At 48.6% G+C, this 22,070-nt stretch overlaps 1 long non-coding RNA gene across 1 annotated transcript; it reads left to right on the top strand.

Moving 5' to 3' along the window:
- Window positions 1-1,741: 1,741 nt before the first annotated feature.
- LOC118545964 (uncharacterized) lies at window positions 1,742-8,660 on the top strand. Its single transcript, XR_004922319.2, has 2 exons — window positions 1,742-5,498; window positions 7,945-8,660. It is a non-coding gene; the product is annotated as an uncharacterized LOC118545964 (long non-coding RNA).
- Window positions 8,661-22,070: the final 13,410 nt, after the last annotated feature.

The following is a 22,070-nucleotide window of genomic DNA, read 5'->3' as shown; positions in this document are numbered from 1 at the left end:
TCATTTGGCATTCCCTGGCCAGCAGAGCACATTTTGTGTGAGCACATTTCTGGGGGACTCCTGGCTTTCAGGTCCAGGGGCCCCAGCCTGCCCAGAATAGTGTCTGAGACCACCTGGCCTCACAAAGTCCATGGCTGTTTGAGGAATCAGCTCCGCTGTTGCTCCCACACATCTCTCTTCCCCAAATTCTCTACCACCTCCTCCCTTCTCTCCGGGGCCCTCTCTCTGAGCTCTGTGGGCCCAGGACAGCCCTAGGCTCCTTGGATACTCCTGGAAGTCTCTTGGATGAGGCAGCTGAGGGCAGGGTGACAACCAGATCATGCATTTCATCTCTCTGTGAATGAATGGGGATAGAGCATCAAACAATACAGACATGGCTCTTGCCTTCATGGAATTTACATGCTATTGGGGGCAAGGAGAATAGAACAGTATCTACATAAATAGAAGATAATTTATTGTCGTGGCACATTCCTTGAAGGAAACAAAATAGGATGATGTAACAGTCACCTGGGATGCAAGGGAAGTGCTCTGCGTGGCAGGGAAGGGTTCCTTGAAGGGGTGACATTGAGCAGAGGCCTGAAGGAACGCTCCTTATGAAGAGCTGGGGGAAGAGCACTCCAGGCAGGCAAGGCAGTCTGTGCAAAGGCCCAGGGGCTGCACAGAGTATGGTGTGGTGGAGGAACTGAAAGGAGGCCAGTGTGGCTGGGGTGGCATGAGCATGAGGGAGAGTGATGGGAAATGAGGTCAGAGAGGGGACTGAGCAGGGAAAGCTCCTCACGCAGGGCTCTAGCCCAGCGGGCCGATTCAGACTTTATGCTCAAAGTAATAGGAAACTGTGGAAGGGTTTTGGGCAGAGAAGTGAAATCTGATTTATGGTTTGTGAAGACCTCTCTAGTTACCTGTTGGAGGGCAAGAGTGCCTTCCTCCTGTCTGGCAGAGCTTCCTTCTTCCCCAGGTTTTTTGGGAGGTGAGGGAGGCCTCTTGACGCAGGATCTCTGCAGGGCCCTAGCGTCTGTCTCTTATCCCTCCATTCTCTCTGTCCAGGCTTTGCTGTCCTCCCACACCGGCCCACTTTCCAGACTAGTAGGAGCGAAGGGAGGAGACCACTTGCTGTTGTCTCTTGCCCAGCGTCCTTTGCATCATTTTACAGAGATACTCTTGATGTTCTGGATTCGAGTGAATGACAGAAACTCACCGGAAACGTTGGGAAGGGAGAGTGCTGCTTTTCTCCCTGAGTATTGTCTTGCCTTCATTGCTGCCCATCCTGGCCCCCACAGCAGAGACTGCAGCCTCCGAGTATTACTGAGGAATCTCCATTCTGGAGCAAATGTCAAGCCACAGGGGTTCCCATGAGCCTCAGACTCCTACTGAGACCTCCTTGCTGCCCTGGGGTTGCTGGGTATGGGTCGGGGAAGGGGGGAGCTTCCTATTCTGCTCCTCTCCCAGTGTTAAGTCTGGTGAAGCAGGAAGAGGAGGGAGAGTTTCTGGTCTGGGAGGAACCAAGTGGGGCAAAGCTGAGTTCTCCCTGCTTTCCACCAGCTGGCCTCACTTCCTTCCCCCTGTTCCAACAGTCCCTCTGATACTGTGTGGGAAGCCCGGCTGACCTGCCCCCTTAGTCTCTCTGAAGAGCAAAGGTTTTCCGGGGGGGGGGGGCGCGTGTTTGGGGAGAGAGGGTGTGGGATGGGGTGGATTAAGTACTTTGAAAAAGCATATCTCATATACTTTTATGTTTGAAAAACAAAATGGAAAACAGTTGTTTCATGATACAGACTAGTGAAGGTCAGCTTTGGAGTTATTTTTATTAAAGGTTGAGAGGTACTGAGGAGACGATGGGCATCTCAAGCCCAACTCAAAGGAGGGAGCCGTCTCTAGGATTTATTCAGGCCAAGGTCCAAGCTCCTCTCCACAATGCCATCCCAGCCCAGCACCCACTCGTTACCACCACCAGCCACAGCCCGTGGGAACATGTAGGTGGTTAACACTCTGGTGTTAACGTCCTATTCATATTCACATCTTGGTTCCCATCCCGGTGCTAGCTCTGTGTTCTCTGGCGAGCTACCTAACCCAAGTTAAGCCACTAAAGCCCTAATTTCGGGGGCTAAGAGCATGGACTCTGGACCCAGCACATGCTTGTTGTGTGTGTAACCTTGGGCAGGGTTACCTTACCCAGGCCTCGGTTTCTTTACTTGTAGAATGGAGATAACGATACAGGATTGACCTTGCAGGCTTGCCGTGAGGATTGAAAGGACCGTGTTTATGTATGCACGCACGTGTGTGTGCGTGTGTGTGTAAACATACGCATGTATGTACGTGCACGTCTGGTACCTGCAAGCATGTGCAAGTGTTGGCTGCTGTTACTCTCATTATTTTACTTTTGTTTAGGACAAGGCTAATGATATGTGAGAAACATGTTGATTTGTAAAAAACCCACAAGTAAATCCTACCTCAGGTGGTGTGTGGACAGCGTAGATGTTGTGATAGTGCTCTTCGATAACTAAAGTGAATGTTAGCCAGGTCCCCAGCGTTCTGTCCCCTGCTCCGTATCTCACAGGCTCCTCCTGACTTCCTCTGATCTAATTTGTGATTTCCTGTCTTCACTGGGTTTTCTATCACGTGCCTCATGGCAAAGCAGCTCCTTAGATCTCTGTTGAATTGTCCACCTGGCCCTCCCATCCTTTCTACTTCTCCACCTGAGGAAGAATTAGCCTCATAAGGATTCCAGAGGCCTGCGACTCCTCTCCCCTCAAGGAGGGGAAGATGCCGATCCGTGGTCCTCAAAGTGTGGCCCCTGGGCCAGCAGCGTCAGCATCACCTGGGAACTTGTTAGAAATGCATGTGCTTGACCACCTACCCCAGACCTGCTGAATCAGAGGCTCTGGGGATGGGGCCGAGTGATCTGCGTTTTAACCAGTCCATCAGGAGGCTTTGGTGCATGCCAAGGTTTGAGAGCTGCCATCACATAAGAAGAGTGGGTCCAGTGATTGTTTGGGGGTTGTTCAAGTTCACAGTCCTGTTCTGGACAGCTGGTGCTCACATGAAACTCTAAAGCTCGGTTGTGAAGACAGGGACCAGAGGCAGAAGGGGAGCCAGCTGACCACTCTGAATGTCTTCTGGCCTGGCTCCCTCCCAAACCTCCCAAAGGCAGAGCTCAGGGATGTCAGCCAGGCAGTTGGGAAGACAGCCTGGATTCCCACAAGGACTGTGTCCTGATCAGCTGCATGGTTTGGGGGAGTCACGTAACCTCTCTGGGCTTCGTTGTGGGTCGTAGCCCTCTGGGAATAGAGCAGGATGGTTTGGGGGAATAAATGAGGTGACTTATGTGAAATCACTTTGCAAAACTGCAGATACTTCTCTACTGTCAATTGTCACCAGACAACTAAACTCTCCACAGAAACGATTCTCAACTTTTTTCCAGGGGTCACACATGGGACTGATTATGCTGACATACTAAACAGACTCCCAAAACATTCCAGCTGTGACTTCTCCCACCCCTCTCCTGCTCTCTCCCGAGAGAGTGTCAACAGCATCTGAGTCAGAAGTTCCAGTGGGCAGAAGAGACATGTCCCTGCTTTGCGGCCGTGACCTGATCTGCTCCGTCCCCTCCGCCCCCACTGTAGCCCATTTCAGCGTGGCGCAGTCTCTCTGTTGCTGTCTCTTCACCCCTTCTCTCTCTCTACACTCTTTCCCTTCCCTGCTTCTGTCTGTCCCCTGGACGTGAAGCACTTGCCTTGTTCCCAGCAGTGTGGCCCTGTCCCGATTCCTTCTGTTCCATGCCACCAACGGTCCTTTCTCAGAGCATGTGCAGCCACCTGGGGACCTTGCCTTATTCTGACTGTTTATTGGGCAAGGGACTGGCAGCCTCCAAAAGGACGTCTTCAGGCTCCTTAATGAAGAGGCAGGACTGAAGCTGCCTCTGCTCCACGAGCCGCTTTCACCAAGATGGGCCATGTCATCGGCAGAGAGTCAGTGGTCGGCCACGTCTTTCTTCCTCAGAGAGCCCTCCCTTGGCAACCCCATCTGCAGAAGGCCCCTGTCCTCCTCATCACAGTGCTCTGTTTTGTTGCCTTCGTTGTACTTTACCAAAACCGGAAATTGTTTATTTACCTTTTGTTTATCACCAGTTCCTGGTGACTGGGAGGTGCTGCTCAGGTCACAGGCTTGGTTTGACATTGTTCCAGGAAAAACTTTTGGTTGTGCCTAATAATTAGGCAGACTTTCAGGTGAAACAAACAATTATTATTTTTTTATTTGCTACCTCTCACCACCACTTGAGCCAGAAACGGGGAGGAGGAAATGACATTTAACTTATCAAAACAATATTGTTAATCATCTCAGGTCTTTTATTAGTTTGGTCACAAGTAATCGTCAATTTACTGTCTTGTTTCCGGGGAGCCCAAATGCTAGGCCCTCAACCCCAGTGCCTTCCGGAAGATGCACTTCATGAGAGCTGGTAGCTCCTCTGTCTTGTTCCCCATCGTATTTTCCACAGCTTGAGCAAGGCCTGACATGGAGTATCTACCCCATGAACGCCATTGAATGAAGGAATGAACAACAGACAGTAAGAGTGCGGGCACGTGTCTGTATGAGTGGACAAGCCCGCCTGAAGCCCTGCAATGAGAGCCTTTTGGGAGAGCTAGAAGAGTGGGTTAGAGCGTAGGAAACATTTAGAGCAGTAAGTACTCTGTAGTGTTTCCTGTTCCCGGAGGACGCAGGTAGATGCACCCCCAGATTCAGCTCTCCTCCCGGGATCCTGGCGGTTAGCCCTGCGGTGTTCCCTGCACCACACCCAGCTGCTGTTGGACACAATTCTCACAGAGAAACAGGGGCTGTTGGATACATTTGTTATGGACCTAGGACCACAGTGCTGCCCAGGTGTAGGGGCAAGATGCCGGCGAGCAGAGCTGCTCCTCTCCCGCAGGGAAAGCCCTGTTCCCATGTCAGTTTCCAAGGTGGTAGCCACGCGTGCCACGGGAAAGCCAGAACCAGCAGAAGCGCAGGCCACTGGCCACAGCCTGACCTGTCTTGTGTAGTGGCGGTTGCCACTGCAGGAGGCCATGAGTGGAGCAGGGCGGGGCTCCCTTCTTCCCGGGAGGTCACACATGGCCAGGACGGTGGCAGGGGGACGCATGGCGTAGACAAGATGTCGATGAAGAGAACGGTCAGCCTTCCTGGTGCAGACAGTAGACCGCCCTCTCTCTAGTTTAAGCAGAAAGGAATTTTCTTTTGAAAGGATATGTGGTAGCGCTTGGAAACTCCCGGACAGCCAGAGAGAATTTCCAGCCTCAGCCGTGCTATTTCTGTTCTCTGTTCCCTCAAAGCCCTTGTGAGTGCCTCACCCGGCAAGCCTGGACTCCCCTCGGAACCGCAGTCCTGAGTTCCGCACACTGGATACTGACTTTTGAGGAAGCTTGTGGAAGAGAAGGAGCACTGGCCCCAGAGGTCCAACACAGATTCCAGTCCAGCTGTGGCCTCTGACTGGCTGTGTATCTTTGAGAAAGGTATTTAGCCTCCCTGAGCTCTCTTAGAGTCCCTGCTTCTAAAGAGGGCATAAGAAACCAACCTCATAGGATTGTCTTATGATTCAAGTGTGATGATACGTGTGGAAACACTTTTACAACTGCAGAACACACTTGTTCTGATAGAAGTTATTATCATTAACTAAGCGTCTGATTTATGAGAGCAGGGAGGGCAGTCCCCCTCATGCCCAGAGCGTGCCATTCCCAGCCCAGGGATGGTGACCGTAACCCTTGCATGTCAGAATGCAAATGAATTGGTGAAATTATTATGCAGGTCGCTTGAATCTGTTCTAATTTGTTTTTTAAATATCATAAAAGATAGAATTCAGAAACATCGATTCTTTATTAGGAGTGACAAATGATTTACCAACTGTACTAATATCTTGATTCTGGGTGACACAAAGTTGTCCCAGCTGATTAAACAAAGAAGGGAACTTACTTGTTATGTAATTAGAGTCTTGTAGTTACAGGGTAAAGTGGCTTCAAGAGTGGTCAGATCAAGTGCTTAAATGAAGCTGTCGGTCCCCTGTCTCTATGTCTCAGTTCTGTTTTCCTACGCAAGCTTCCTTCTCAGGCAGGCCCTCTCCAAGTGGTGGCAAAGGTAGCTCCCACAAGCTCCAGGATTGCATTTTACCAGCCTAACCACCCCATGGAAAGAGTATGCTTCTTTCCAAATCATTCTAGAAGAGCCTAGGAATGGTGACTCTGGATGGACGGATTTGGACATGGACCCAAGTCTGGATAACATGTCCTCCCCTGCAGTGGGGGTGGGGCTAGCCTTTTGCCCCTCTCCCTGTGTCACGTGGACTGACAGTGGTGGAGGAGTGGTTGACTAACGGAGAATTGGGATGTCGTTACCAGAAGGAGGAGGAATGGATGCTGGCCGGCAAAACCTCAGGTCGCCACCCAGGAAATGGGGCCAGCACAGAGGTGAAGACTGTTATGTCCTAGGCCAGTTGAATACGGGCATTTCACTAGTCTGAAGGGGAAGACCAGTTCTGCCTGGCGCCTCCCACCCCAATGTGTATAATCCCTCCACCACTTTACCTCTTGAGTCTCCATTCAGTTTTCTCGATCTTCTATCATTCTGGCTTTGCCCCTGCACTGGGAATGAACTCCTCGCCTTGTTCTCCAGCTATGACCCTGTGGTCACTTGGGTCCATCCTGCCTTTCCTTTTCTGGGTCAGACTTCAGGGTGCCTTCTCCCAGGACTTGCTCAGTATTTTGGGTAGCTAACCTCAGCCCATTCCCAAGCAGACCGCTCTTGGAGATTGGCCCGAGACGGACTTTTACCAACTTGTGGCATAAGGTGCAGAGGCAGGTACTTCTGCGTTCTCAGGGTCCCCAGTGAGTCAAGAGCATTTGAACTTGAACTTGCTGTGGGTCAGGAAGAGGAAGGTCAAGAGTTGAGCTCTCTCTCAGGCCACTCAGCCCTCTCTGTTTTCCCCAAAAATCTGTTCACACAAATCTAATTGACCTCCTCTCAATCTCAAGCTGTGATTATTCTTTCAGGTTTTGTTCCGATTTCAAAACTCAGGAATCTCATTTTATGTCTGTCCATCATTAGTCCAGATGGACTTGCACTTGGCCAGTTTTCTCATATACTCCCATCCCCACCCCTGGCCATGCTCCTTGTTTGGTCAGTTTTTCCAAGTGAGGATCCAGTTGAATGGGTTCTTCTTCAGTCCTGCCTCACAAGACCTCTCTAGAACCCCTGGACACATGAGCACCCAAGAAGAAAGTAGGGCCTCACACTGTGCATCACTGCCCATTCATCGGCAGACAGTGCCTCTGATCCCGTCTCTCTGCCTCTGCAACCCCTCTGCCTTCTTCTTACCTCTTCTCTGCTTCAACCGTATAGATCCAAGGTGGCCCCAGTTGGCTTGGAAGCCATTTGACACAGACACGTGAACACATGACAGATTATGCTTTGCCTTTCCGCAGGAACTGTGTCTGGTCTTGGCCTGTTACATGGCCCAGGGCCAACAGAGGCCACATTCTCATCCTCAGGATCCCAGCATCTTATTCTCCTTTCACTCCATTTTCAGTCTGCGCTTTCCTCCGGGCCCAAGGTTTTCTAGCCTCCAGCCACCGTTTCTCCTTGGCCCACGTGCACTTTCTGTATAAACTACATGGTGAGGACAGAAACCCCTCTCGGCTGCATTTCATTGTATCATTTTACATTCATACTTTTGTTGAGTGTTCATGACAGTCTGGATTTGGTTAAGAAAGGTGAAGAATGGGGATATGGGTCACCTGTACCCCTAGAGTCCTGGAGAGGCTGTCTGCCGCACAGCACCCCAACATGGTCCATGTGTATGTCGGGTTACTTTGCAGGTCTCCGGCCTCATTCGAACCCCTTTTCCTATTGGCAGGTAGTGCGTGCCTGGCCTATTCCCTCCCATTTGTCACCTTGTGTCCACTGCAGGGCTGGACTCAGGAGCTCCTATATTGCGAGCCGTTTTTCAGGAAGAGTTGAATTTACACTATCACTTTGGAGAGTAGCTTGGCAACTTCTGCTGAAACGGAAAATGCACATCCCATGCCACCCAGTGGATCCCTCCTTCGAGGAACCTTCCTACACGTGTGCAAAGAGATGCGCGGGATGTCCAAAGCAGCGTTGTTTTGCCGGTGAAACACAGGAGATGATCTAAATGGTTATAACTAGTAGAATGGAAAGAAGAAGACAGCTTTTAATAGGATGGCATATTACTCAGCAGACAAAAGAAATGAAAGAGCCGTAAACTTCAGTGATGAATGTCAAAGGCGTGGATATCAAATACATGATTTGGATGGAAAACAGCGAGTTCCAGAGTGACTTGTACTGTGTGATATTTATGGGCATTAACAAAAAACCAAGAGAATACTAAACCGTGTTTGTGGACTCAGGTACAAAGTACATTTTGTGGACCAGAAAGATACACTTAAATTCCAAAATAATGCTGCTTCTGGCAAAGAAGAGAAGGAATGCAGTGAGGGAGAAACATAACAGGAACATCAACTTAAAAAATCTGAAGAAATACTGGGGCGCCTGACTGGCTCAGTCAGTGGAGCTTGCAACTCTTGAGCTTGGGGTTGTGGGTTCAAGCCCCACATTGGGTATAGAGAGCACTTAAAAATAAAATTTAAAAACATCTGAAGAAATATGACTGTTAACAAGCATTCCTTCTGCATGATGGGTATATGCATATTTGTTAGGTTTTAATTCTCCATACTTAAATTTTTGACTCAAATAATTGAAGAAAGACTGGCTGCCACTGTGAGCAGTTGAGAAATAATATATCTTGTGGTTGCAAGTGACTGAAACCCAATTCCAACTGGCTTAAGCTAAAGAGGGAGAATTTTTTGGCTCCAGAGTATGTGTGCTTTGGGATTTCAGAGGTGTGGACTTGGTTTCTTGCTGTTCTGCCTGCCTTCAAGTTAACTTCAGGGTCTCTCCTCAAAGTGGCCCCCAGACTTCAAACTCACATCCAGAGTCAGTCCAGCAGAAGAGGGGTTCTTTCTCCTAAATGGTTAAAAGAGAAGGACTGGGCTGGCTTTGCTTGGCCTGGGTTGGGTCACACACCCAGGTGTGAACCATCACCTTGGTCAGAGGAGAGCTAGGCTGATGGCTCTGGTCCTGGGTCACACCTCTGCCCCACAGCACGAAGCGAGGAGTGACGTCAGCTCCGCCGGACATCACAGTTGAGGGGGTGGGGGTGGGGTGCTGTCACCAGTGAAGGGGGGCTGCCAAGAAGGCCAAAGCAACAAATAAATGCTTACCTCAGATCGCTGGGTCAGTTTCGAAAAGGCATTGCGGAGCACGTTGTGAGAAAACTGTAGTCTTTAGGTCCACGGAGCAGTTTGCTTTCCCCCCACCTGCCTCTCACCACTCTACACCCTGCCCCAGTAGTGGGGCTTCCTCATGGGACTGATACTGTAAATGCCAGAGCGAGGCTCTCAGTAGACTTCCTGTAAGCCATCAGCTCCCCACCCAAGTCAGGGTTGGGGCCCAGCCTTTGCCAAGTGAGCTAGTCGCATCTCAGGTGTTTTGTAAGCAGGATGGAGTAGATGGATTCAAAGTGCATGTTTGATAGAATTTTCTCTCTGCCAAATAATACTTATCTAATGTAACATAAACTACAGACAATGAGCAGTTTATTGTTGTTACTGTCAAAAAGTCACGTCTTCAAAGACTTGTGAGGTACTCACTGAGGGTATGGTTTCTTGAGCCCAGCTCAAAGAGAACGCTTTCACCTAAGTTTACATAAACCAAGAGACCTGACTTCACGTCAGAGTCCCTTTCCAGTGGAAGCTCACCTTCGCCACCATGAACTTGAAAACCAGAGAGGGCTGAGGGGGACTTTGCTAATGGTATCTCTAGGACTCACACAGTTGAATGCCATCACAAGGTCAAAGAGAGGAAGGTCAATAGTTGAGCTTCTCCCAAGGCAGCTTGACCGTCTGAATTCCCCACCAAATTCTGTCCCCACCAAACTGGTTTCTCCCAGAATCCAGATCACAGCTGCTCTTTTGGGCTTCCTCCTCCTTCTGCATTTCAAATAATCCATTCTGTTTTCTTTCCCACAGGCAATTATTCCAAACAGCTTTGCACACGCATTCACTTCCTGCTCCCTCTGCTCTTTCAGCACCCGTTCGTTCCCTATCTTTTCTCTCGAGGCCCCTGACCTAATCAGTTTCCTGTTCTCTTTCTAGGAGGCTCCTCTGAAACTCATTAGTGTCTAAAGCATTGCCTGACTTCCTCTGGCCCATCAGGTCCCTTCTTATAAAGGCTTTTCCTTGGACTTGGACTATCCCGAGTCCATGTTGCTGCCAGGCAAGTCAGGTTCTGAGTCTTCCTCCCCCCTCAGTCCCTCTCCTGGTGGGCTGTGCCCTTCCTGGGCCAGTCTTCTTCTCACTATTCTCTCACCAACCTGTGTTGGTCCACATTGCTCCCCGGGGGTGTCTTGAGGCAGACCCATGAAGACTTGGACACTCACTGGGGATGCTTTGTCTCTCCTCAGGGACTGTGTGTCTTGCCACTGGCCACCTGAGCCTCCCGACAGAGACCCTTGTCCTTTCCCCTTGACCCCAGGAGAGAGACCCTCAGCCTAGTTTCTCCTCCAGAAAGGATCTCTTCTTACTCATCGCTCCCCACATTGGTAGCCAGGTGATCTCTCTATATCCCTGTAGACTGGCCTTCCCTAACCCACACTGTACCTGTCCTATAAAGGGCACTCAGGAATTGGTTTTGATGCTTGAAACTCATGGGACAAAGACAACAAAATTATCTTTTGTTCTCCACCAAGTTAACTTGTACCATTTTGCTATCTGCATTTCATTGAGCAACAGAAACTTACTGGAAATTTAAAGATTGCCACATAAAGCTGCTCTCATCCTAAAATGCCAGGGGAAGGTCCTCTTTTCTGCATCCCCATCTGCAACCATGCGGAGCCCATTCCCCAGTCAGGAACAGAGCTGCAGAATCGATTAGCAGGTGCGAGCACCGTGGGCACTGTCCAAGACCTCAGGGATCTCTCTATTAGCCTTCTTTCAGCTTGTTGAAGGGCAGGTCCTTCTGGGGTGACCCCACTCCTTCCCATGGATGTTAGAGTTGAGTCTAGGTAAGATCGGCCCTTCTGCGAGTGACTGTTTTGATATTTGTCCTTAGGGAAAAAAACCAACATAGTCCCTCGCATATCGTGGGCGCCTGCGTCCCTGTGGGGTAAGAGTTGAGGGTGCCTGGGGCGCCTGGGTGGCTCAGTTGGTTAAGTGACTGCCTTCGGCTCAGGTCATGATCCCGGAGTCCTGGGATCGAGTCCCACTTCGGGCTCCCGGCTCGGCGGGGAGCCTGCTTCTCCCTCTGACCCTATCCCCTCTCATGCTGTTTCTTTCTCTCTCTCTCTCAAATAAATAAATAAAATCTTTAAAAAAAAAAAAAAAAGAGTTGAGGGTGCCTGTAAGAGTTTGCCAACCGCTGATACAAGCAAAGATGAGGTCCGAACCTGCACTTTTGAACTTCTCTTTTATCTCCATTCTGTCACCCCAGCCAGCAGTTTTGGGTGATCCTTGGTGCTGAGGTCCCGGGGTCACCGAGGTAGAAAGGGGGTGCCCACTAAGCTGTTTTACAGAACCAGCAGGCTTCATGGACCTTCGGCACACACAGCAGCAGCGTGGGAGGGGGCGATGCAACATCCCAGCTTTACCTTCACTCGGCGAAGCCCAGTGGTTCACACCGATGACGCCCATGGGCTTACCTCCACGATGCCTCCCTCTCACCATCCCTGCGCTCCCTGCTGACCAGACGCCCTGAGCCCTGACCCTGCATCCACAGTGCCCTAGGTGCTGGGGTCATGAGTGAACGAGACAGATGGCACACTAGGAAACCATCAGGGAATTTCAAGTGAAGGAAGGAAGCAAAAAGGGAAATCTGGAGAGAGACTGGTGTGGGCCTTTTTTGGGAGAGAGCCGTCAGGAGAGGCCCAGGCTGAGCAGGGATGTTTGAACTGAGGCGAGGCGTCAGCCATGTGGAGAGCACTGCAGGTTGAGGGGACAGTCAGCACAGAGCCCTGAGGTGGAACAGACTTGCCGAGTCGGAGGAACAGAAAGGAGGCCAGGGTGGCTGGGCATAGGAGACAAGTCAGGCCGCTCAGCCCGTGGGCCGCGGTGAGAGGACACAGGAGTGAGCTTGAGAGTGCTGACTGTCATCTGGAGTAGTCTGACCTCAGAGGACAGCTTTCTCATCCGTTGATCTTATCTCTCTCTCTCTCCTGCTCTTTGGCATGTCTCCCTAAGCTGCTGTGCCAGGCAGAATCTGACAGCCCCCTTCTGGCTCAGAGCCCTCCTGCCATCTTGACAACGCAGACCACTGTCCTCTTCAGCATCCAGCAATCACTGATTGGGGAAAGGTCAGATAGGCTAAACATGGAGTCACTGGGAAACACTGTAAGAGGTTAGGGAACAGAGGTGCCCAGCCACACACACAGCGGCATGCCACCAGAGGAAGTGAAGAGATGGAGCACGGGCCCATCCAGGGAGCGGGGCTCAAGGTAGCGACTGCTCTCACTTGCCCTTGACTAGACTCCTGTGCAGCTCAGCCCACCGCAGTTCAGCTCTACCCCTTGAAACCACACGGCGTAAGATTGAGAAACCTCACTTGTTAGGAAATTAAGATTTTCCAGCCACCTCCCCTCCACCAGCTGCTGCCGCTGCAGCCTTGGCTCCCCACCTCTCAGGGGTGGGAGCCAGCTTACACAGACTTGGCCACCGCATCCTTCCAGTTGCTCAAGCCAAAACCCCAAGAGAGAGAGCCTTCACTCTTACTCTGACATTTATTCCATCACCAAATGTCTTCCGCTCTATTTTCAAAGTATATCCCCGACCACCACGTCTCACCACATCCACTGCCGCCACCCGGGTTGAAGCTCTCATCCCCATCGCTCGCTTGTATTACTGAGCAATGTCGTCTCTGGTCCCTCCGCTTCTCTTGATGCCCTCTTCAGTCTTTTCTCCACACAGCAGCCAGAGTGGTCCTTTTAAAACCTAAGTAGGTCACATCCCTCCTCTACGCAAAACCCCATGGTCTTCCCATCTCTTTTCGAGACCATAGTCCTTACAGTGGCCTACATGCTCTCCTGTGTTGGCTTCCTGTCCCTGTCACTCTCTGGCCTCATCCCCTGCTCCTCTCTCTCCCCTTGTTACTTGGGACACTTCTCTGGGGTGTGCAGTTTGACGATACTTTTCAACATTAATCTCATCCAACAAGTTGACGTGAGTTTATTATATGGATATACTTTCCCGTGTGCACGAAGAAGTATATTCCTCGCAGTGTTTTTTGTTTGTTTGTTCTGTGATAATAAAAGACTGGGACAATCTATGTCCTCCAGTAAGGATTTGGTTAAATAAAAACTATGGGGCATCCAGTCAGTAGAAATAGTACACATCTGTTACAAAAAATGAGGCAGATCTACATGGGCCAGTGTAGATCAGACTCTGAGGTGTATTGTCAAAAGAGAAAAACATGTTATAAGAATAGCAAGTTGTACTAGAAAAGGGAACATACAAGCCACACGTTCGTTCAGTGAGGATTTCTTGAGCAGCCCCCACGGTCCAACACTTGCAGGCGCTGGGGAAGAATCAGCAGCGAACGGGCCTTGCTTCGTGCAGCTGACATTCTGCTGGGGTAAGACAGGCAGCAGATTGATAACAGCAAGCCAGGGGCTAGGCTGGGGTTCAGAAGGAAGGCAGAGACTGGAAAAGCAGAGTAAGGGGCAGAGTGGTAGGGTAGTCTGTGAAGGCCTCTCTGAGGAGGTGATGTTTGAGCAGAGACATGCAGGTGAAGAGAATGAGGTGCGAGACTGTCGTGGTGTTCCAGATACAGGGACAGCAAGCCCCGAGGTGAGCCAGTGTGTTGGAAGAGGTCAGGGAGGCCAGAGTGGCAGCGAGGGGACCTCGTGAGGGCAGAGCTGTGATAATGAGGTCAGGTGGTCAGCAGGCCCACCTCCCCCCCACCCCTCCCCGACCACGTGGGGCCTTGCGGCCGTGGTCAGGATGTGGAGTGACATCTGAAGTATGATGGGCAAAGGCGTGATGTAATCTGTTTCACATTTCTAAAGGATCCCTCTGGATGCTGGGTGGGGAGTGGATTGGGGACGGGACACCCATGAGACTGGTAGCAGTGGTCTGTCTCTGGGAGGGAGAACTGGGTGTTCTGGTGGGAAGCAGACTTAGTTTTCTCCATGTATCCTTTTGTGCTGTTAAAAAAAAACCAAAACAAAAAAACCTTTTTCTGAGCGTGTGGAATCTTACTCAAAAAGTAATTTAAAAGCAAGAAAAAACATTGGCAGCTAACGTTCATTGAGCATTCATCATGAGCCATGCTGTGCACCCCATGAACACCCATGATTAAGCAGAGGTGGGTCCAGAGAGCAGCCCACCCAACCCCACCCAGCCCCAGCCTTCTCTTCTGTGGGGCCGCCCCAGCTGGGAGAGTGGATAGGACCAAAGTAGACATAAGAAAAAGGACAGAGCTACGGGTCTCACAGCCATTAGATCTCTGAGCCACGTCCCCACCCATGCTTGGCCATTATCCAGCTTCCCTCCAGGTTTTTGGCCAGTCGAATGGGTATCAAGCAGTGTCTCTTTGCTGTTTTAATGCAGCCGCATTTTACGGATTACTAATGGGTTTCGCATCTCTCAACAGAAGGCGGGCTTTCTTAGCCCATAATCACTGTGCTGGACAGTGTCTCAGTGATGGCTCTTAATTGCAATACCAGAGGCCAACTCTGCTAATTTAGGGATTATATGATAACATGGGTAGCTCAGAGATCTCCCAGGAAGGCTGGGGAACCAGGCTTGGAGAAGAAAGGGAGCCGTGCAGCCAGGACCACGTTAAAAGTCATGCCACTGACCCAGTCCGGTGAGGGGAGCCCCTCCCCGCAAACCCCTCAACACTGGACCCAAGAGCCATGTTCTGTTTGCCACGACTGTTGGCACCACCAGAAGTAATCCCTGCTGTCCTCCTTCTGTGTATATGGAGCCCCTGATTCTGAATTTGGGCAGGCGAACCTGATTAGCTAAACATAGGAAGGATGCACAGAAAACAAGGTCCAGCATTATCAGCTTCTCTGGTGGGAGCCTCTGCTTCCCACCCAGATTAAAGATTCGTACGTGGGCAGTTCCCTAAGCATGGGAAGGGGTTCAGATGCTAGGAAACGGAAGGACATCCCATATTCTTACGGCAGGACCCCTCAGCGTCAGGACAGCCCAGACCACTTCCATTTTTTGAGGTTCCCAGTATATGAAAAAGAAAAGGGATGCCATACCCAAGTGGGATCGTAATGGTAGAGCAGCATCTTAGCATGAAATAAGACATGTAATTGTACCGTTCACAGAATAGTTTTAGGCTGTTATTTATTTGCTTTTTGGCAGAATTCACTTAAGTGTAGAACCAGAAATGAGCCATGGGTTTGAAAGTTAGGTCCTGTCAAGATCTCTGTATGAGGGGTGCCTGGGTGACTCAGTTGGTTGAGCATCTGCCTTCGGCTCAGGTCATGATCCCAGGGGGTCCCGGCTCTCTGCTCAGCGGGGAGCCTGCTTCTCCCTCTCCCTCTGCCTGTGGCTCAGCCTGCTTGTGCTCTCTCTCTCTCTGTCAAATAGATAAATAAAATCTTAAAAAAAAAAAAAAAAAAGGATCTCTCTGTGACCTCATCTGGGGATCGTGTCCTGAGAGTAAATGTGAGGCCTGGGCCACATGCCCTGCAGGCAGGCACTGGGGTGAGCCTGGTGTGAGCAGATGGTCCAAGGCTGCTTTGCTCTGAGTCAGGATCTGCCCTGGGCAGCAGCCCCGCCCTGCACAGAAAAAAAAATCTACTTACACAAGAGCCAGGAATTGCCCTAAACATTGTGCCAAGGCTGAATGCCAGGAAGGTAAATTACTACACCCTGAGGCCACCTAGGATGGAATATAACTATGTTACGGAATGAACTGGATTTGGCAGATACAGGTTAAACCCCGTTTCTTCTTCCTATGGTAGCGCATGGCCTCTTTGGGTACTCTTAGATAATAAAAGTCCAGTCAGTGTAATGATCACATATCGCTCCAGCCCAGCATAATATCAAAATTCGCAATTCTGTTCCAAGGAGTACTTCTCCCTCCCAGGTCTGCAATGCCTCGGACTCCCGGCCTGCAGAGGAGGGGCGCATGGCAGGGTGCACACGGTACCATTTCTCTTTCTTTGTTCCACCTTGTCTCCCGTGCTCTCCCACTCATTAGCCATGGCTTTCAGCCCTGCCCTGTGGGCAGACGGGATGCATGAGGGGCCAGGAATGTCTAGCTGGCCTGGTACAGTTATGACCTAGGGTTTGATGCCCTCTGGGTGGGACACATCTAGTGCTGACTCATTCTCCCAAGGGGACCTTTTGCAGGTTCTTGGACCTCCTCAGCTGGAACCTTTGGATGTGGAGTGCCTCCTCGGCCCAGTCACTCAGTCCAGTCTCTGTCCCTGGGCCTCCTCTCTGTGGGATCCCACTATGCCTCCAGGCTGACTCCTGGGTGGAGTCATTCATGAAATAACTCTAGGCTGGCTTGTCAGTAGAGGGGGGCCATGGACCTTATTAATACCATTGTCGGTGGGACAGCAGCTCACCCTTGTCACCCAGCAAGCTTCTGGCACCAGCCCTTGGCCCTTTAAACTTCAGGGACATGCCCAGCCCTGCTGGCGGCTTTCTTCAAGTCCCTCTATTGTGCATTATCTGTGAGCGGTAAGCTCCCCATTTTCTTCCCACTGGGGTTTCAGTGCTCCAGAGCAGTCCTCAGTGTCTCCTCTTCTACTTCCCAGCTCCTCAGATTTGGCATAGAGGTGGGTCTTGAGCCAGTGCTGATAAAACCAGTTTTTAGAGTCTGTATGGATGGTCTAACGCCTCCCATGAGGTCAGGATGTGGTGACACTTGGTATCTGCTGATCTTTTTTCTAAGTTACCCTTTTAATTTTTATTTTATTATTTATTTTGTTTGAGGATAGTTGACACACAATATGATATTAGTTTCAGATGTACAGCATGGTAATTCCACAGGTTTATACATTATGCTCTGTTCACTACACGCGTAGCTACTGTCTGTCCTGTGCTCATACGTCAATACGTCAATGTGTCGCTGTTACGATGTCATTGACTCTACATCACTGTTATAATGTCATTGGCTATATTCCCTATGCTGTGCTTTTTATCCTCATGACTTACTCATTCCCTAATTGGAAGCTTGTACCTCCTGCTCCCCTTCACCCATTTTGCCCACCCCCCCCACCCCTAAGTTACCATTTTTAAGTTCCTCTCTCTAGCTGGTGTGATTGGAGGCTTTTCCCAAAAGGGTGTGGCACTGTTTGTACCTCAGAGGCTGTTGCTGAGTGTTCCAGGAGCTCCCAGGAGCCCTCTAATTTGGGGAAAATCCCATGCCTGCTTTTGGAGGGGGTGTCTGGAGACCAGTCTGCAGAGACACAGAGCAATCCGATTACTTCTTAAATTCACTGCTGCTGATTCCGCAGCAGGTGATTCCACTGCTGCTGGTACCTTGTCCACATCATATCAGTGGGAGAAGTGGTAGTGTCCCAAGGGCACATGCTGGCCCCACACGGAGGGTAGGTACTGAGACTCCCACACGTGTCTCCCGGGTCATTTCTGGATGGCCTGTCCTCACATTTCTGCAGTTCTCAGGGACAGCACACTCAGTTTTCTTAGAGAAAACCCTCCACCTGTTTTTAATGCCTGAGGTTTGAGAGAAATTTAACCCCTCCCCAGCTCCCGGGGGTGGTGACGGGGAGGCCTGACTGTGTGAAATGATTTATCCCTGTTATCCTAGCTAACCTTACAATGGCCTTGTGACTTTTCGGTAACTGGAATTTCTGTGCCGTATTCTCTCTTCTAGCTTGGTCACAATCAAGGTAGTGAATGTTTTTCCACTACTATTATTTTTTTAATTTAAAAAATGGAGTAATAATGTGAGAATATGGGGCACCTGGGTGGCTCAGTCATTAAGTGTCGGCCTTCGGCTCGCGTCATGATCCCAGTGTTCTGGGATCGAGCCCCCGCATTGGGCTCTCTGCTCCACGGGAAGCCTGCTTCTCCCTCTCCCACTCCCCCTGCTTGTGTTCCCTCTCTCACTGTGTCTCTCTCTGTCAAATAAATAAATAAAATCTTTAAAAATTTTTTTAAAAGTAATATATTTTATATATATTAAGATATATATAAATATATATTTATATACTTATATATATTCTTACTGTAAGAGAATTCAACAATACAGAAGTGAAATGTAAGGGCAACTTCACTTCTCCCTGATACTTCTTCCTTACCAGAGGCAATCTCTTGTTGGTTTATACCCATATATGTACATATATAAACGTATAGTTTTAAAAAGTGCATAGATGGAGTAATACTATACATATTGCTCTGAAACTTCATTTTTCACTATTTAATACGCCTGGTGACCTTCCATGTCATCATAGTTTCCAGTGCTTTTGTTATGACAAACAGTGCTACAGTGAATATCTATCTGTCTATCTGTCTATCTATGTAAATATGTGTGAATATTTGGGTTAGGTGGATTTTTTGATATGTAATTGATATCATTACTGGGTCAAAGAGATGTTCTTTAAAATTTTTGATAGATATTTCTGTATTAACTTCCTGAAAATGTTCAGCAATTTACATTCCTACCAACTGGGTATGAGGGTATCCATTTCTGTGTACCTTCTCCAATGCTGGATATTTTGAATCTTTAATATTTTTTGCTAAGAAGATGGGTAAAAATGATGATATCTTACTGTTTATAATGTATTGGAATTGATTACAATGTATGTATTGCATTGATCGTATGTGGAGGATTCTTTCTAATTAAGTGATCGAAACCCATTTCAAGTCAGTGGGAAAGGATGGGCTATTCAGTAAATTATGTTGGGATAGTTGGAAGAGTTTGGAAGAGTTGCAATTAGATAACAAAAGTAAAATCCAGGTGTATCAAAGATCAAATATGTCTTCAAAGACTATAGAAGTTGTATATGTATAGGTATTATATGAGATCATTTTTAAGCCTTGTAAATGAGAAGGCTTTTTTCTAGCATGACATAAATGTAGAAATCTTAGAAGAAATGATAAATTTTAGCACATAAAAATATAAAACTATGGGGGTGCCTGGGTGGCTCAGTTGGTTAAGCGGCCGACTCTTGATTTCTGCTCAGGTCATGCTGAGGTCCCACATCGGGCTCCATGCTTAGCGGGGAGTCTGCTTCAGAATTTTCTCTCTCCCTCTGCCCCTCCCACTGTTTGTGCCACGTGCACATGCTCTCTGTCTCTCTAAAATAAATAAATAAATCTTAAAAAAATATAAAGCTATGGAAAAAGTTATTAACAAACTAAAAGACCCTCTTTCTACATCTATAACTGATAAAGGGTTTCTATGCAGATATTCAAAGATATGCAAATATCCTGCAAACTAAATAAGAAAAAGGCAACTATAGGAAGAAACATAAATGACTATATTCAATACGCAAATATTGGCTACCTCACTTTTTATCAGAGAACTTAAAGTTAAAATAGTACTGAATGGATGTTTAATTTTATGCATCAGCTTGGCTGGGCCATAGTGCCCATATATCTGGTCAACTGTTACTCCAGATGTTTCTGTGAGGATGTTTTTGGATGATACTTGCATTTCAGTTGGTAGACTGAGTAAAGCAGATTTCTCTCCCTAATGTGGGTGGGTCTCATCCAATCAGTTGACCTGAATGGAAAGCTGACCTTCCCTGAGCCAGAGGGAATTCTCCAGCAGACTGCCTTCAGATTTCAGTTGCAACATTGACTCCTCCTGTCTCCCAGCCAAGACTGCCTTTGGACTTGAACTGCAACCCTTTGGACCTGAGTCTCCAGCCTGCCAGCCTCCTCCATCAGATTTTGGGCTCACAAATCACCACAATCACATGAGCCAATTTCTGAAATAAATCTCTCTCTCTTTTTCTTTTTAAAGATTTTATTTATTTATTTGAGAGAGAGAGAATGAGAGAGAGAGCACATGAGAGGGGGGAGGGTCAGAGGAAGAAGCAGACTCCCTGCCGAGCAGGGAGCCCGATGCGGGACTCGATCCAGGGACTCCAGGATCATGACCTGAGCTGAAGGCAATCGCTTAACCAACTGAGCCACCCAGGCGCCCAATAAATCTCTTTGTATGTATACGCGCATTCTATTAGCTCTTTCTCTGGAGCACCCTAATACACTGAGTTACTAAATTTTAAATGTCAATTTAAAAGGGGCACCTGGGTAGCTCAGTTGGTTAAGCGTCCGACTCTGAATCTCAGCTCAGGTCTTGATCTTGGGGTTATGAATTTGAGCCCCTGCGTTGGGCTCCACCCTGGGTGTGGAGCCTACTTAAAAAAAAAAATGTCAACTTAAAAAAATAAAAATTTGCTATTTCCCCTGTTGGCAGGGTTATGAAGTCTCCTACAGATGGTTAGGGAACAGAGAGTTGATTCAGCTGGGGAGGATAATTTGTCAATATTTATAAAAAAATTAAATATATATACCGTGTAATATTGCAGTACCCCTTTTAGGAAATGTACAAATGCACTAGCATTTATGGAAAAGGATATTCCTTGTAGCATTATTTATAATAGTGGAAAATCAGAGATACTTTTTATTATTCATTCATTTATCAAATACCAAATGCCTACTCTGTGCTAGGTACTGTTTTAGGCACCTGGGTATGCAGTAATGAGTAAAATAGACATGGTGACTTGCGGTCAAGGGCTTCCCAGTCTATAGGGAGAAATCACATATTAAGCAAATGAACAGACAAATACATAAACCAAACTGTCATAGCACAGTGTGAGATAATGTCAAGGTGGGGGAGGGCTATTTGAGATTGGGTGCTCAGGGAAGACCTCGCTAAAGAGTGACATTGGGGAGAAAACCTGAAGGAAGAGGTGAGTCAGCCAGGTCAAGCATGGAAGAGTCTGTGTGTGGAGATCAAGAGCTTGGCCTGCTTGAGGCTGGGCCAGCACAGTGATGTCAGTGAAGGTGGGATGGCCCCCCAGGAGCTTAGAAACTCTGAGAGGTGGGGCCAGATGGCACAGGGCCTGGGAGGCCAGGAAGAGGGGAGAGGAATGGACAGTGGACAATGACCTGATCCAATTAGTGTTCTTCAGTGGTGCCTCTGGCTGTGGTGTGGACTTACGGGGTTAAGAACAAGAAGAAAAACCAGGTTAGAAGCTTCTGTAGTCCAGGTGACAGATAATGGTTGCTGTGCATTCTGCCGAGAAGCAGATTCATGCAAGACATGATTTGGAGATAGAAGCAGTAGGACTTGATAATAAATTGCCTGTGGGCCGTAAAGGAGCAGGCATCAAGAATGGCTTTCTGCCCACGAGACACCTGTCCGAATGGCCAAAATAGAAACGCCACCCCACCATGTGCTGCAAAGTCGTGCAGCAACCGAATCTCTCATATTGCTGGAAGGAATGCAGAACGGTACAACCACCGACACACAGGCTGAAGGTCTCTTTAAAAGTTAAAGATGCCAGATGACTCAGCCGTCCCTCTCCTGGATATTTGACCTAGAGAAATGAAAACTTGAGTCCACACGGACACCTGTACATGAATGTTTCGAGCAGCTCTGTCCACAACTGCCCTAAACGGAAAGCACGCAGGTGTCCATTGGCGGGTGTGTGGATGGGCACGTCGTGGTAGAGCCAGATAATGGAAAAAACCATGAGGCTCACAGCAACTGAGGTGAATTTCAAGGACATTGTGCCCAGTGAGAGAAGCCAGTGTCAAAAGGTTAGCGACTGTTTGATTCCATTTAGGTGGCATTTTAAAAGATAAAACTCCGATAGATCTGTGGTTGTCAAGTGGTTAGGAGCCAGGGGAGGATGTGACTAGAACTGTTCTTTATCTTGATTATGATGGTGGTTACAGGAATCCATGAGTGTTAAAATTCACAGAACTGTATGGTCCTCCCTGAAAAAAGTCCTTTTTATTCTATGATCATTTTAAACATAAGAAAAGAATTAAACCTCTAATTAAAAAAAC

Source organism: Halichoerus grypus, chromosome 15, assembly GCF_964656455.1.
Source record: "Halichoerus grypus chromosome 15, mHalGry1.hap1.1, whole genome shotgun sequence".
NCBI classification, from domain to species: Eukaryota; Metazoa; Chordata; class Mammalia; order Carnivora; family Phocidae; genus Halichoerus; species Halichoerus grypus.
Note: the sequence above shows the minus strand (reverse complement) of the source record. Positions and strands in the feature narration are given on the sequence as shown.